This window comes from Amblyomma mixtum, chromosome 8, assembly GCF_055824585.1.
Source record: "Amblyomma mixtum isolate Tamu chromosome 8, ASM5582458v1, whole genome shotgun sequence".
Taxonomy (NCBI): Eukaryota; Metazoa; Arthropoda; class Arachnida; order Ixodida; family Ixodidae; genus Amblyomma; species Amblyomma mixtum.
The window spans coordinates 13,517,236-13,533,522 of record NC_143019.1 but is presented as its reverse complement, the minus strand read 5'-3'; positions in this window follow the sequence as shown (position 1 = coordinate 13,533,522).

Below are 16,287 nucleotides of genomic sequence, written 5' to 3'. Positions count from 1 at the left end.
AATGTTTTTCGGTAGCGAAACTTGGTGTCGTTGACCGCAAAAGTGGCCAAGAAAAATCCCAGATGACTTCACTGTTGTATCAAAGAAAACTAAATTTCTTCCAGAGGTGCAGGGAATTAAACCGAGAACTTTCAAACTGTGTGGCGAGCACACAACCTATTGGCCACAAAACCGCGTTGCTTCCTGGCGAACAATGGTGAACTTAATACATGCGCTGTCTTACGACTCTATGCTAATAAGAAAGGAAGATAGATAGATACAAAGGGGGGAAAGGCAGGGGTGTTAACCAGAAAGGTTTCCGGTTGGCTACCCTGCACTGGGGAAGGGAATGAGGGGATTAAAGAGGGAAGAGAGAAGGAACGGGAAAAACAGTCACAATCTGTCAATCAGTGCAGTCTCCCGCAAAAAACAAAATCTACCCTGTATAAGAGGTGTTTTTAATATAGACATGAGCACTAATAATTCTGTACAACAAGAATTCACGACCATAATGCAAGCCGCGGGCTTCCAAAATGTCATTAATAGACCTACACGCATAACTCCTAAATCTTCTTCCACTATCGGCCTTTTCGTCAGGAATTATAGACCTTATGCAAAATTGCTGCCATCTATCGGAGAAAAGAAGAACCAGCGGAAAACCGCCATGTTGGAGGATGACTGAAGCTCGTTCCGCCTCTGCTCTCTGGATTTACGCGTGCCCTGCGTTAGCTTCCTTACTGCGGTGCTGGCTCTAAAATCTTATTTCCTGTTGCTTGAGCCTGTAAACATGACTGAATGGTGAGTCGACCTGTTTCTGCAGCCCAAGTTTCCAAGTGACTTCGCAGACGCTTACTACGCGACCAAAACACTTTCCGAACGCCACCGGGTACGAAGCTACAAGTTTTTCACGGAGTCCTACGTCAGTTTGCCGACGATGAACACCAAGAAATGTACGAAGCAAGTGTAATTTTCGTTTACGGCTAAAAATGTGCGCATTTCGGTCTAGTTTGAGTCAGTTTTTATTTGGTTGGATACTTTTTGTGAACGGGCGTGCCGCTTGAATTGCTGCTGTTGTGGTAGCGTTTTCTGTGTGTTGCGTCGACACCGAAAGCAAACGATAGTAAACTTCACGCTCATGTTGGCAGTGTCGAAAGAAGTGGCCTCTCAACATGCGACGCTTTTCATTTTCCTTGAAAAGTTCATATAGCATTTGTTTGTTTGCCCTAGTGCTCTAGTGCCCAGAGCCCCTAGTTTGCCCTATAGTGCCCTAGACAGAGAAAGAAAACGTCATTATTATTACCGGGCACATAGACCCCTAGGTCGCCGCACGACCCCACTACACAATTGTTTACCATTCCTGGACTATCGCCGTTAAAAACACGTAGCCCGTGAATGCAGCAGTGTCTATGGTTTTACCACGACGAGCAAGCAGCTGTGCACTGAGATTTTTGGAGGATTCTACACTCGTTATGCATTCCCGCTACTAGTTGGAACTATGGTACCGCTTGAGCGGCTTCCCTTACGGTCCTTTCTTTTTTTTTTTTTACACAACACACGGTTTCGTGGAAACCGGCCGGTTAAGTGAAATCGCTACATGCTGGTGTTTCCGTCGAAACAAATATTCGCACTAAAAACTAACGCGTGTAACGGCTGCGGGGGATAACGCTAGCAGCGACGGTTCTCACAAAGCGCGACCCGTACCACTGAACAGCTGATCATGATTACCCTCTTGCGAGGCCGATAATCGCAGCACTTCACGGGCAATCGCAGGAGAAAAACTACTTTTGTGTGATATTTTCTTCGTGCCTACAAAGATTATTTCTAATTTCATTTGCTACATGGCGATAACGAAATGCGTTTCGCGACGTCTCGACATGTAGCGACGGTACTGCAACTTTTGTGTCCCGGATGTCGGGGATCGTCTGCTAAAATAGAAATGCGCTCAAATCAAGCGCTCTTGCCTTTTTTCCCTGGGCGCCTTTGTGACCCTTCTGCTTACAGCAAGGCACTAAGCAATATGTGGGCATACTGAGGACGGTGAAACTCGAGCGCGCGCGACGAGCGTGCACCAGTACGTGCTGTGAATCCGGCGGCTATCCTCCAACATGGCGGATCGCACGCGGCGACCGCTAGATGGCAGTGCATATCGCATTCAAGTCGTATTCAGCACTTCTCCGGGGACGGTCAGTCGGTGGACAGTGCCACCCGCAGTGACGTGGGCTCGGCGTGGTTAGTGAAGATATAGCAGCACCGCTGAAACGTCGACTCTGGAAGAAGACTGCGGCACAGCGCGTCATACTTCATCCTGCCTGCCAGACCTGCACGGAGAAAGGATGCGCTCTTGTCAGTGACATGCTGATACCCAGATGGCGCTGCCTGCGATGCGCAGGCGCATGCGCAGTCGCGGGGCGCGGAAACGGAGTTTAATCCGAGAAGAGTGGAGGCGACGCAATGGGAGCGAACATGGAATCGATGCTGACCATCGCAGGATCACGGTGAGGGCTCGAACAACGACGGCGGCGCTGTGCAACCGGAATGCCGTGCCTACAGAGTCGGCGATGAGCTAGGCCTACTGTTATAGCGGGACAATCTTTAGGGCCAAGCAACCCTGAGCTACCATGTGTCACGTGTTGGCGGCTTCCCCGCCAGTCTGTACCCTGCCACCAGCAATAAAGGACGTAACATATAATTGGCGACGAGGTAAAAATGGCAACTGCGCTGGGCACGATTGGGGAATTCGTTCCAACAGAGGCGACGTCTTGGCCCTTGTATTTGGAGCGCCTCGAATTTTTCTTTCAAGCAAACGACATCGACGGTAACGAGAAGAAGCGAGCAACGCTCTGCAGCGTTTGCGGCCCAGCAACGTATGCCATCGTTCGCTCCCTTTGTTCTCCGGATGCGCCGTCGGCCGTGGCCTACGATGAGATCGTCAGGCGTCTCTCAAACCACTTCTCGCCGCGACCGTCGGTGACAGTACAGCGTTTCAAGTTTGGCACACGTCAACAGCAGCCCGGTGAGTCAATTGCCGACTACATCGCAGAATTGCGACGTCTCTCGGAACACTGCGATTTCGGTGCGTCGCTCGATGACATGTTGCGCGACCGGCTAGTGTGCGGGGTGCGAAGCGAGACCCTTCAGCGTCGGTTGCTGGCGGAGCCGGAGCTTACGTTTGCTACAGCTCGGGAGAAAGCCATTGCAATGGAATCTGCGCAGCGACAGACCGAGCAAATTCGCGGCAGTGCCGCATCGTGTGAAGTTGGCAGCGTGAGCGGGCAGCGTTTCGACCCGTGTGTTGCGAAGGTCTCTGCGCCAGTGACAGCCAAGGAGGGTACCCATAAGCAGGCTGGTTCGCCTGGGAGCACAAGCGTATGTTTCCGCTGCAAGGGTGCGCATTCGCCAAGCAGTTGCCCATTCATGAATATGCAGTGCCACTTCTGCAAGCAACGAGGGCACATAGTGAGAGCATGCAGGAGGAAGGCGGCAGCTCGCGCTTCGGCTGAACCCAACTCTCAGAACAAAAAACGGGCCAGTGGAGGCCGTCACAAGAATGCTGCGTCGGACGTTTACGACGTGTTCGTGCTGTCTGGTGAAGAGCCAGCCGTGAGAGTGGAAGTGCGCGTCAACGGAAGTCCCCTAGAGATGGAGGTGGACTCTGGTGCAGTGTGTTCAGTCATCAACGACCGGACTATGCAGAAGCTGCGAATATCGAAAAGGGCGTTGCGCCCAAGTACTCTTCATCTCCGAGCTTAACAAGGAACTACGAGTGTTGGGTGAACTGACCGTGAAGGTGGAATTCAAGGGGCAGGAACATCGCCTGCGATTGGTGGTGGTTAAGGGTGCTAGTATCGGACTTCTCGGTCGGGACTGGTTCAAGTCTTTGGGAATAAGTCTGAGTGGTGTTCACAGTGTGTACGAGCCGAGTCGAACTGGCAGTAGGGGAACAACAGCCTTGCTCAAGAAGTATTCTTCAGTCTTTGAGCCTGGACTTGGGACAAGTAAAGGGCCTCCTGTACGCATAGAGGTGAACCCGGCAGCTCCGCCGCGATTTCTGAAGCCACGACAAGTACCGTTTGCATTGAGACCGAAGGTGGACGAAGCACTGGACAAGTTGGTGAGCCAAGGCATTTTCCAGCCTGTGCGGCACTCGAAGTGGGCAACACCTGTCGTTCCAGTTGTCAAAAAAGATGGATCGATAAGGATCTGTGGGGACTACAAGAGCACAGTCAATCGTGTAGTGCAGTGGGAGACGTATCCCCTGCCGACACCGGAGCAGCTGTTTGCCAGGCTGGCAGGTTGCTCGAAGTTTTCAAGGCTAGACCTCGGACAGGCGTATCAACAGAAGACTGTTGATGAAGAAACAGCTGACTTGTTGACGGTTACAACACATCGGGGACTGTTCCGCGTAACCCGTCTTCAATTTGGCGTGGCAGTGGCAGTGGCTATCTTTCAGAGGTACATGGAAGAACTGTTGCATGGAATTGATGGTGTTCTTGTGTTCTTGGATGACATCTTGATCGGTGGAAAGGATGAGGTGCAGCACAATGCTCGTTTACAAGAAGTGCTCAAAAGAATTCATGAAGACGGTCTGCGACTAAAGTTTGACAAATGTCAATTTGGTGTTGAGGAAGTGTGTTACTTGGGATTCCGTGTGAACTCTGCAGGTGTGCAGCCGACAGAAGACAAGGTGCGTGCTATTCACAAGGCCCCAGAGCCGACATGCAAAAAGGAGCTTCAAGCCTTTTTAGGAGCTCTGAACTTTTACAACAAGTTTCTTAAAGGAGCAGCTCATGCCTTGGAGCCACTGTACCGGCTGTTGGACAAGGGTCGCGAGTGGCGTTGGATGGAAGCTGAGGCGGAAGCATTTCGCCAGGCGAAAGATCTGCTACAGTCATCACATGTTCTGGTGCACTATGATGTCAACAAACCCCTAGTGCTGGCCTGTGACGCATCCCCGTACGGACTGGGTGCTGTGTTGAGTCATGTGTGCGAAGATGGCAGCGAGAGACCGGTTGCATATGCGTCGAGAACTATGAGTGCGGCAGAACGGAATTATGCCCAGACAGACCGAGAAGCGCTCGCCATCGGCTTTGGCATAAAGAAGTATCATCAGTTTCTATATGGGAGACATTTCAAAATTGTGACAGACCACAAACCCCTCTTAGGACTGTTGCACCATGCCAAGCCCATTCCCCAGGTGCTATCACCACGGATGCTGCGTTGGACCCTCATGTTATCGGCTTATGACTATGAAATTGAGTATCGACCAGCGGAGAAGCTTTCCAATGCTGATGCATTCAGTCGTTTACCACTGAGAGCCAGTAGGGCAGAGGAAGAGGAGCAGCGTCTTGGGGAAGTAGGGATGCTGGAAATGGCGCCGGAAGTAGCATGGAACTCTAGGAAGGTGGCAAGATTCACGTCAAGGGATAAGCTGTTGGCTAGAGTCTGCAATTGGGTGCAGCATGGGTGGCCAGAGGGTAAGCTGCCAGAAGAGTTTGCAGCGTTTGTGAGCCGCAAGCATGAACTGTCGGTGTACCAAGGTTGTTTGCTGTGGGGCAGTCGTGTGGTCATTCCAGAGCCAGCTCGACCGTATGTCATGGACATTCTTCACACAGCTCATCCAGGAATTGTCAAGATGAAGGGGCTTGCCAGAGGAGCCGTGTGGTGGCCAGGAATCGACAGAGATGTTGAGCAGAAGGTGAGAGACTGTGCACGTTGTCAGGAATCCAGGTCTGCGCCAGCAGCTGCAAAGATTCACCCTTGGGAATTCACCAAGCGTCCTTGGACAAGACTACACATCGATTTTGCTGGGCCCTTCCAAGGCAAAGTTTTCCTCATTGTGGTGGACTCTCACTCAAAGTGGTTGGAAGTGTGCCGGATGAATTCCATGTCAACAGCTACAGTTTGTGCGAAGCTTCGTTTCCTTTTTGCTACCCATGGCATTCCAGAAACTGTTGTTTCTGATAATGGCACTGCCTTTTGTTCGGAGGAGTTCAGAGACTTCATGTGCCGGAATCAAATCCGACATGTGACCGTTGCCCCATATCACCCTTCTTCGAATGGTCAAGCAGAACGCATGGTGCGCGAAACCAAGGGAGTACTCAAGCGAATGGTTGGAGGCGATATCGACACACGTCTGGCTAGGTTTTTAATGACCCAGCATATCCTGCCTCATGCTACAACAGGCAAGAGCCCGGCCGAATTGCTAATGGGCAGGAAACTTTCAACTGTGTTAGAGCGTCTGCATCCTGACCTGCAGTCCAGTGTGCAGCAGAAACAAGAGCAGGTGATGCAGCGCCGTAGCCAGGCAGTGCGACTGTTTGATGTGGGGGATCGAGTGTTTGTGCGCAACTATCTCTATGGGCCCAAGTGGTTGCCGGGCATTGTGGATGCTGTCACAGGACCAGTGTCGTACTTGGTCGTCACCAAGGACGGTCGTCGATGGAGACGTCATGTTGACCAACTCAGAAGTCGTTCTGCCAGCTACGCATTGGACAGTTTCGCTTCTGGGATGTGTGAAGAGGAGGAACCGCTGGTTGCTTCCCCGGCAGAGTGTTCCGGGCTTGGCATTCCTTCAAGCCTAGAGGACCCTGGAAGACGGGACCAAGGAGAAAGACTGGAGGAGGCTGCAGCGCCCAGTACCGAATCTGCTTCCTGTGGTGAGGACCGTGAAGCGAGTGCTTCCCTTCAAGTCCAGCGACCACAGCGCCAACGCAGCCGCCCTGCGTATCTGAAGGACTTCGTGACGTAGGGGGGAGGAGTGTTATAGCGGGACAATCTTTAGGGCCAAGCAACCCTGAGCTACCATGTGTCACGTGTTGGCGGCTTCCCCGCCAGTCTGTACCCTGCCACCAGCAATAAAGGACGTAACACCTACCGAAGCTACCACGCCAATCTAGATCGGACATGGAGGTAAAAAAACTAGGAGGGAGTGCGCTCAGCCTCTGCAAGCCATCCTCCTCTGACGCCGCTGCCGAGGGCCCTTTTGCGCACTGACTCATGGGAAATAGGCCCTCCTCCACAGTTACCAGACTGCCAGCCAGCGGTGCTTTTTAGTGAACATCCGTGCTCCGAAGTAGCGCAGCGTAGCGCAGCGTAGCGCAGCGTAGCGCTTTGGCGGAATGCGTACCGAGCTCGAGGTTGTCTGCAGGCTCCGCGTCTCTGTTGATTACACTCTTGAGTTTTTGGGTGCACTGTAGAAAACTGCGGGTAAACTTTTCATAAAAGGGTGCGGCCGCGACCTCGTCACTGTTCAACTGTGGTTCATAAAGAGAATGGAGAGGAATTCCTTTCGTCGTTATACACGCATACGGAGCGTTTATTTCAGCGCATGCTATGAGCGGAGAACTCGAGAGTAGGCGAAGAAACGAGCCTCTAAAAAATGGCGCAGCGGCTTCCAGAGCGCTCACGGCGGACGGACGTGTTGAACGAGCGCTCCGGCTCGCTGCGCAAGATTCTATTTCTCGGGCAGGCGGACTTCGGCCCGCCCATGGGCCCTCCGTTCTCCGCTATTCTCAAGGCACAAGTCGTGCCGAATACGCGCGCGCACATAGGCGGTTCCGACGTGAAATTCAGCAGTGAAGTATTTCTCTCTCTCTCGCTGTCGAGAGAGAGTGCCGGCGGCTTTACGTCTGCCCCTGCGCGGGGTATCCCGGCCACTGCGCACAATCACTTACAAAAAGAAGTAAACTGTATGTATACATAGCCGCGCGCTCGTAGCGTCCTGTCTCGGACTAATCGCGCGCGCGGCATACTGCACTAGCGGCCGGGGTGGGGCGCCCGGCCGCGTATACCGTCGGAGGTAGCACCCACGGAGCGTTCGTGTCACGCGTGCACTACCTGGCGAAGAGCGAGCGGGAAGTCAAGCCCGCCTGTTCGATGAACGCACAGAGGCTCACCACTGTTCTGTCACGGGTATAGAGGCTAGAATATCACGGGTGCGCGCAGTGCCGCGCGGCCACAGGAGCGCTTCGAGACTGTCCGGGATGATTCCCAGCGCCCTGCAGGCCGCGAGAATCTCGCGACGCGGCACTGCAGAAGCGGCACAGCGAAGGAGCATGTGCTCCAAGTGTCTCCACTGCGCCGCAGTCAGCGCACGCGTCGCTCGGGGATGGTGGCCGCTGCGGCGAGCGAGCAGTTTGCGCTCACCACGGAGCCGTCAGTGAACGCAAGCAGATGGTCGCCTAGTTTCTCGTACAGCGAGAGAGCGAAACCGAAACCGAAATCCAGCTAAGAGCTACCACTGCCTTGTCACGTGAGGGCCTATTTCCCATGATGCTTTCCATTATATTTTTTATGACTAGGCTTCAAGATTGTGACGTCATGGTCCCTCCTAGTTTTTCTTCCTCCATGAGATCGGAGACCGAACGGGGCCCTGGGGCGCCACCTGGGAGCAAGGCAAGCAGGCGTCGCGGCAGTGCCTTCGACAGATGCGTAAAGGTGGCGCTTCTGGTTGGAATCTCTGGAGGTGACCGTGTGTGACCGTGTGTTCGGTGTCAGTGGTTGCGCGACCATCGTCATCGCGCGAGGAGCTACAGTATGACGCGATCACAGCGTGGGAAGGCCGGCAGCAAGACGGTGAGCGACGGTGAGGCCGTCGACGACTGGGTCATGTGCACAGTGTGCACGTCGTGGGTAAAGTTATGTGACACCCCCTTCGAGTCCGTGGTCGAGGCGGAGGCGTCGACGTCCTTTGTTTGCCGTACGTGTGAAAGGATCAGCATCCTACGATCGGAGGTCACGCTACAGGTGAAACAAGTGACGGAGGAATACAAGCTGGCAGTAGCTAACCTGACGGCCCTTTTGGAGGCAGAGACAGCCGCTAGGAAAAGTCTTGAAGAGAGGCTTCAAGATGAGCGCCGACTGCGAGAAGCGCTACAGGCGGAGGTTGTGGAACTGCGCGGTGCCGGCAGGGACTGGTGGGATGGCCCGACGCATGAACGGCCGCTATCCGGCACTACGCAGGGAGAGGAATGGAAGCAGGAGCAGAACAGCACGGCAGTGAAAACCGGGCTGCCCGACTCGCCCCTACCGGCTGGTGTGACATCCGAGGTTGACGCCGCCCAGAGCACCGAGAGAGCCGGGGCGGCTGAGGAGGAGCCTGCCCTACACCCCCTGTCAGATGATTTAGCGGGCTATCGGCCAGTGGAGAGTCGCAAGCACCGAAAAAAGAGACTGCAGGCGGCTCGCCGGCCAATGAACACAGCTCCGTGCGACTTGCAGAAGCAAGCAGGGAAAACGGGGGGTGTGATGCAGCCTCCACTTTCCAGCCTGGCTCCGGATGCGCAGGTGGGACCGCAGGACGGTGATATAAGGAAACGAGCAAAGCAGGGCCGGTCGGCCTTCGTCTACGGGGACCGGGATGCGTGCCGCCTGAAACAACCGGTACTCCGGGTGACCAGGTGGAACAAGTCCGTGCAATTCAGGACGGAGACGGAGGCTACATTACAAGATGTAATAGCAGCCGTTGAAGGGGACGCGGAGATGTGGGCTGTGCCGGAGGCCATTGTTGTAGTTCACGCGGGCCTGAAGGACATGTTACACAAGAGTGCCGATCCTAGCCTATCGGCCCAGGAGCTGCGAGCGGCGCTCGTTAAGTGGAAAGAGCGAGCCAGCAGGCACCACTTTGTCATTTATGCTATTCCGGAGAGAGCAGCTGCGGAAGAGGACATCCGTGCAAAGTGCGAGAAGTGGAATTCCGACATGAAGAGCACCTGCATGGAGTTGGGGCAAATGGTGGAATTTGTTGCCACGAACCGGGTAGTACTACCTAATGAGCAGGGCAGACCCTACTCCGAGCATACAACTGACGTGCTTGGGCAACGATTGGGTCGCCGGCTATGTATTTTTTTAGGGTTGGCACCGCTAGGACGACCCAACCGACTGCATCCGAAAGCACCGGCCCTGAAGACCGGTCGGCCGGCGCCAGGAAAAGAGACTCCCCGTGGACAAGCGGAACTGGCCGGAAAGAAACCGAACGCAGCCGACGCGGTCGGGGCAGCGGAACTAGCCCCAGTAGGTCAAGAAGTCCGAGCGAACGCCGGAACAAGGACAGACCTCACACAGGCGCCCTCACCATGGGCCCAACCATTGTACTGGGGGCAGCTACCCCACGAGACGCAGCTGCCGCTGTCGGCGGCCCCATGGCACCTGGGCACGATGCGGAGCAGTATGATGAGGTCGCACGGTGGCCCAACCCCTCTCCAGGCGACGCCGCACGTCCCGCGATTGGCTCACCCGGGGGGAGCAGCGCCCGGCGACCTTTTCCAGATGGTTGGCGATCTCGTCAGACACCACATTTTGCAGCAGTGGCCGCGGCAAACGCAATAAGGGGCCCGAATGCCCCACTGGGACGTCGACGGCGCCGCCCACGTCGCCGCCACCGGCCCGTCCCAGTCAACATAGGCTTCCTGAATCTCCATGGCGCACGGAAGGAGGCAAAATGGGAAGAGCTATATCGGACATTGGACCAAGAGAACTTCAACCTGTTTGCGGTCGCCGAGACGCATCTTCGGGACCTAGAGGAGCCCCCTGTCCACGACAAGTGGCACTGGGCTGGAAGAAATCGCGAGCAAGGGTCCAGAAAAGGAGGCGGTGTCGGAATGTTATGGCGAAGCGACTCCGAGTGGGAGCCGTTGACGGGCACGTGCGATGAACACCTTTGGATGGCCGGCCAAATCCTGGGCATGCCTGTTGTTGTCGGCGTGGTATACCTCGGCGTGACGCGCGGACAACACGATGGGAATGCCCAGATTATGAACTGCCTCACAGAGGACATCCGGAGATGGGCATCGAACAGGGAGGTGGTGCTCATGGGAGACTTCAATGGACATATTCAGTCTCTTGATGGGTACCAGGACCACAATGGTGACCTCCTGTTCAACTGGGCCCACGGACTCGGCCTCGAAATAGCCAACCTCCGGGTCGACTGCGAAGGGCAATTCACGTGGAGTGCCCGGAACAGTCGGTCCACTATAGACTATGCTCTTGTGTCGCCCAGATTGGCAGCCAGCATCACTGGGGTGCACATTGACGAAGAGGGAGTGTACAGTGTCGGCAGTGACCATAACCGCATCTGTCTGTCGCTGTCGGGTCCCGTGCGTAACACTTATGCGAAACAGACTCGCGATCCGGCACTACGGTACCTCCCAGTGACTTCGTATGGGGCTGTGGCCGACGCTTTTGAGCAGAGCACAGCGCGCATGGAGGCCACCTCATACACCGAGTACATCGGAGAACTACAACAAGTCATACGCCAGCACGAAGTCTGTGTCCACTCCAGAGGAGGAAAGCGGCGAAAAAAATGGTGGGACAGGGAGGTCCAGACTGCCCTCGAGGCACGGCGTGCTGCTAACCGCCTCCATCGCAGAGCTGTAAAACATCTCTCCGCTGAAGAATGCCACCTGGCCTGGCAGGAGTACCTCCGTCGCAAGAGGGAGGCCCAATTGCTGATCCAGGTGAAAATAGCAGCGTGCAACCAAGAACAACTACACGAGCTCAGAAGAGCTGGTCATAACGCCCCACGGAAGTTCTGGGCCTATGTATCCTCCTTGGACAGAAGGTCACCACCTCATGTGCTACGCGACGCCACCACAGGCACAACCATCACTGATCTAGCACAACACCTTACGGAGCATCTCCAAGGCATATATGGGTGCCAGGCCGGGCCGGAGGAGCAGGCCTGCGATCCAGCGGATACCGATGCAATATCAACACCGGGTAGTAGCAGTGCCCCATCCTCCGACTCGCGGACGGTGACAACAGAGGCGCTAAAGCGGGCCATAGCCCGTGTGGGAGCCAACACCGCACAAGGCTTGGATGGCATTCCCGCTGGCCTGGTGAAATGCCTCGGCCAGGAGGCACGAGAACAGCTTGCAGAGCTCTTTAATGGCATCATTGCCGGCGACCCTATACCTGAGGACTGGCTTCGCGGCAAGGTGTGCCTCCTCCCTAAAAAGGGCGGGGACCGAAGCTCCATCAAGGACTATAGACCCCTCACCATCTCCAGTGTGCTGTACAGGGTATTTGCGCAGGTTGTGAAAGGCTGGATAGTGGCGTGGGCCGAGGCGAAGAACCTACTCTCGGAACTGCAGAATGGATTCCGACAGGGGCGTCGCCTCGAGGACAACATCTTCACGCTGACACAGTGCGTGGAGATCGCTCGCAAGGAGTCGCGGGGACTGGTGGCGTGCTTCCTCGATGTAAGCAGGGCTTACGACAGCGTCCCCCACGAGCCAATGCTTCATCGAATGGCAGCTATTGGAATGCCATCAGCGTGGATCGGACTGCTTCGGCGCCTATACTGCAGCAGCACAGTCGTGGCTTTCTTTGCCGGTGCCCACTCTGAGCCTGTGGAGGTGCAGATCGGGCTTAAACAAGGTTGCCCGATGTCGCCGATCCTCTACATGCTCTACACGGCAGAGCTGGAGCACCTCTTGGTTCGGTCCGGCATCGGCTTTACCCTCCCATACACACAGAACGGCATCCCGGAGGTCTGGACACTCCCGGGCCTTGTGTTCGCGGACGACATCGTGCTCTTGGCCGAAGATGAGGCGCAGTTACAGCAGCTTATCTCACTGTCCGCCGAACATCTAGGGCAGCTGGGACTGTGCTTCAACGTGAAGAAATCAGCTGTGTTGCGATTCGCGGGCGACAGGACCAGCGTCTCCACGGTGCACCTGCCAAGCGGAGAGCCCATACCGCAGACCTCTGATTACCGCTATCTCGGCGTCACCATTGGTGCCCAAGGGGCCCTATACGATGCACACGAGGAGCGTGTACGGCTCGCCTCCCAGCGCGCCTGCTGCATTCTGCGCAGACGTTGTCTGTGGGGGTGTAGTCGATATGTGATGGTGCGTGAGCTGTGGAAGGCCGTGCACGTCCCGGGCCTAACTTTTGCAAATGCCGTCGTGTGTATGTCGGCCTCCACACGTGCATGGCTAGAGCGCGGACAGCACGAAGTTGGCCGAGTGGCCCTGGGGTGCCATGGTCGTGTCGCCATTGAGGCAATACAGGGCGACCTCGGCTGGTCGTCCTTCGAAGCTCGAGAGGCCAGCAGCAAAATCGCCTTCGAAGAGCGGCTGCGCATGCTACCCGACACCCGCTGGGCGCGCCGAGTGTTCCGGTACCTATACTTTAAAGGGACCGGAACGCAATGGCGTGCGCGCGTCCACCGGCTGCGCGGCAAATTCGGTTTCCTTGCCCAGACCACCGAGAGCACCGAAGAAACCAAACGCCAACCGAGCCGCAAAGTAAGGGCCCAGGTGCAGGCTGCGGAAGCCGCCCAATGGCACTCCGACATGCAGAAGAAAACGACGCTTCAGCTGTACCGCGCGCATAAAAAGGAAATCGCCCCGGAGCAGCTGTACGACAACAGCGGGGGCAGCGCTCTTCTCTTCGAGGCGCGTGCTGGTGCGCTGCGCACACTCGTGTACCGCCGCCGCTTCGACCTCTCCGCCGACGTACAAGCCGCTATATGCAGGGCCTGCGGAAAGGAAGAGGAGCTCCCGGAGTACTTGGTGCTTCACTGCGACGGGTTGTCCCCTCCACAGGCAGATGGCGCCACCTTCCCGCGGGCGCTGGGATTTGAAGCAGGCGAAGGGGAACAGGAGGGAGAGCGCGGTGCTAATAGGCGCACACCAACAAAAGCCGTGTCCACCACGAAGGCCCGGCTACAACGATGGTGGCAGATGACGCGGCGGTGTACTATTCCGCGAACTGAACCGACACAGACGTAGTCGCGGTGCACATACGTTGTGACTTCTGGTTGCGTGTGCTTCGTTCTGTTTTTTTCTCTTCGTTATTTTTTTTCTTTTCTTTTTTCTTCGGCTAGGACACAAATTCTGTGCCCGCCCGCTACAAAGGGCAATGCCACAATATCATCATCATCATCATCATCATTAAAGTCACTGGAAAAAATTTCAGAGTACCGCAAAGGTCGGAATTTGACTGGCAACACTGAGCGGCCGCTGCCATTTACCTTCCAAGCCGACTGCGCCGCAGGAAGGTCGCCGTGTTGGAAGAGCTTGATATTCGGTGACGTATCGGGTTGAGTGTTCACTGAAGCGCAAATACTTCGTGCTCGGAGACAATGGTTGCTAAGAAGAGAAAAAAATAGTTATTTTGTGCGAATTAATGCAGCCGGCGGTTGTTTTGCTCCGCGGTTGCCTTTGCTGCAGGAACTGTGCTATGATTGTGAGCAGCATCTTAGCGCTGCTATCGGGAGCTTGTGCACGCCTTTTTCCCCCCTTCCGCGGAGCAAGCCACGAAAGAAACATTTCGCCACTCCGAGCAGCAAAGAGACAAGCTCGTGCTTTTGGACAGTGAGCATCGTGGACCGCCATGGGACCGCCGTTTCGTTCAAGCAGGACGAAACTACTTGACATTAGCTTCTTCTTCCCATCCACTCTAGGCTTCTCGAAGTCTTCAGCACAAAAGTGGTCCTGCAAATGTTTGTTGTTCAGTTAAAGTGATGCTGGTCACCCGAATGCTGGGCAAGCGCGTACACGTGTACCCGCGTCAAGTGGGCAAGCCGCGAACGATCCCTGCGCGACATGCGCGACGGTCTTGCTGTGAACTCCTATTTTCTTAGCATCCTATCGCTAACACCGCGTGCACTGTGCTTACCTTCTAAAACAGCACCAAAAAGCGCAAGCAAGTGCTTGAGGTTCTCCCGGCCGATTCTGTGCAACCACGCAGAACGACGCTCTCGGTCATTTTTCCCGGTCGGAATCGAGAAAAAAGTCTTTCCGGACTCGGTTCGGTTGCTGCATCCGAAGGCGCAGCAGCCAGGCATGATTTCTTCAGTATCAAACACGAGAGCGACAGTTGCAACACGAGAAACGTCGGGAACCTGCGCTCTTCTCAGCCGGCCCGACCGGCGCTTGGAAGGTATATGGCACCCCAAGACCACGTGGTGCGGTTGGGCCAATGACCGCGTCGGCGGCGCGGGGAAAAGAAATGCGGTACTCTGAAATTTTTTCCAGTGACTCTACATAAGGTCTATAGTGTACTTTTTACTGCGGGAGTGTTGCGGTATAGACATTGGTGACCACCTCCCTATTTTTTTTTGCGCATTGAGAAACAACCCTTTCCTACAAATACCTCAAACTATAGCCGGCAGTTCATTTCTCAAAAGAACCTCGAAACGTTTAGAGGTCTTATACAACTAGTGGATTGGGTCCTGTTTTCGCTAGCGCTGGCTCCGATACTGCTTGTAGCACTTTCTTGAGGCTTTTTTTACCCTTCTATCAAGAATGTTTTCCTTTCACTGAAGTAAAGATGCAAAAAAAATGCTCGCAAACCATGGATGTCCGCACCACTCATACGACTCGTGAAAAAGAAACACAGGATGTTTGCTAAATTCATTAGAACTAAGAATACCACACTTTTGGCTCAATTTAAAGTATTGCGCAATCATTTGAACAATGAAATTAGGTCAGCTAGGACAACTTACTGCAATAACCTATTTGATAGGGAACTCTCCAGTAATCCTAACGAAAAATAGAAACGTCTTAATCTGCTGTTAAACAGAACTACTTGTCCAAATAAAATTACAACCCTGAAATTTGAAGGTACTGAACTAAGTGGATCGTGCTTGGCCAATGCTTTTAACGAATTTTTTACTTCAGTTGGGACTTGCTCTCACAACCCTGCCTGTTCGAGATTTCTGGGTGACAAAATTTCGCAATCCTTGTTTTTTGAACCGAATAATGAAAATGAACTACGTGTACGTTAATCTAAAAACCCTGAAGGACACAACAAGCCTAGACTCTTGCAATATCCAAACCCGTCCAATAAAATATGTCTTACATGAAACAGTGCCATGTCTAACGCATATATATAACACTGTACAGTCTTTGTCAAAAGTTTAGAGCCCAGGGGGTTGGCTTCTAGGCCTTGTATTGGGACTCCTGAAGCATTAGTGGAAGCCCTACCCACTGCAGGAGGCAGGGCCAGAAATCTTCTCACCTGCAGCAAATTTAGAGCGCTGGAGATGCATTACGAACCACACAGTGTGACTCAAAAGAAAATCCCCTGGGCTCCAAACTTTTGATAAAGGCTGTACTTTCTACCGGCAGTTTTCCTGCTGCCATGAAACTTGCTAGAGTGGCCGTAATTTTTAAAAAGGAGGCAGAAATAATCTAAGTAATTATAGGCCAATATCCGTTTTATCCTCGTTCTCTAAGGGGTTTGAAAGTGTAATTCATTTCCGTGTTCATGATTTCCTACAAAAACACTATTATAAATGACTACCAGTACGGGTTCACGAAAAATAGATCAACAGAACAGGCATTACTTGATCAAAAAGAA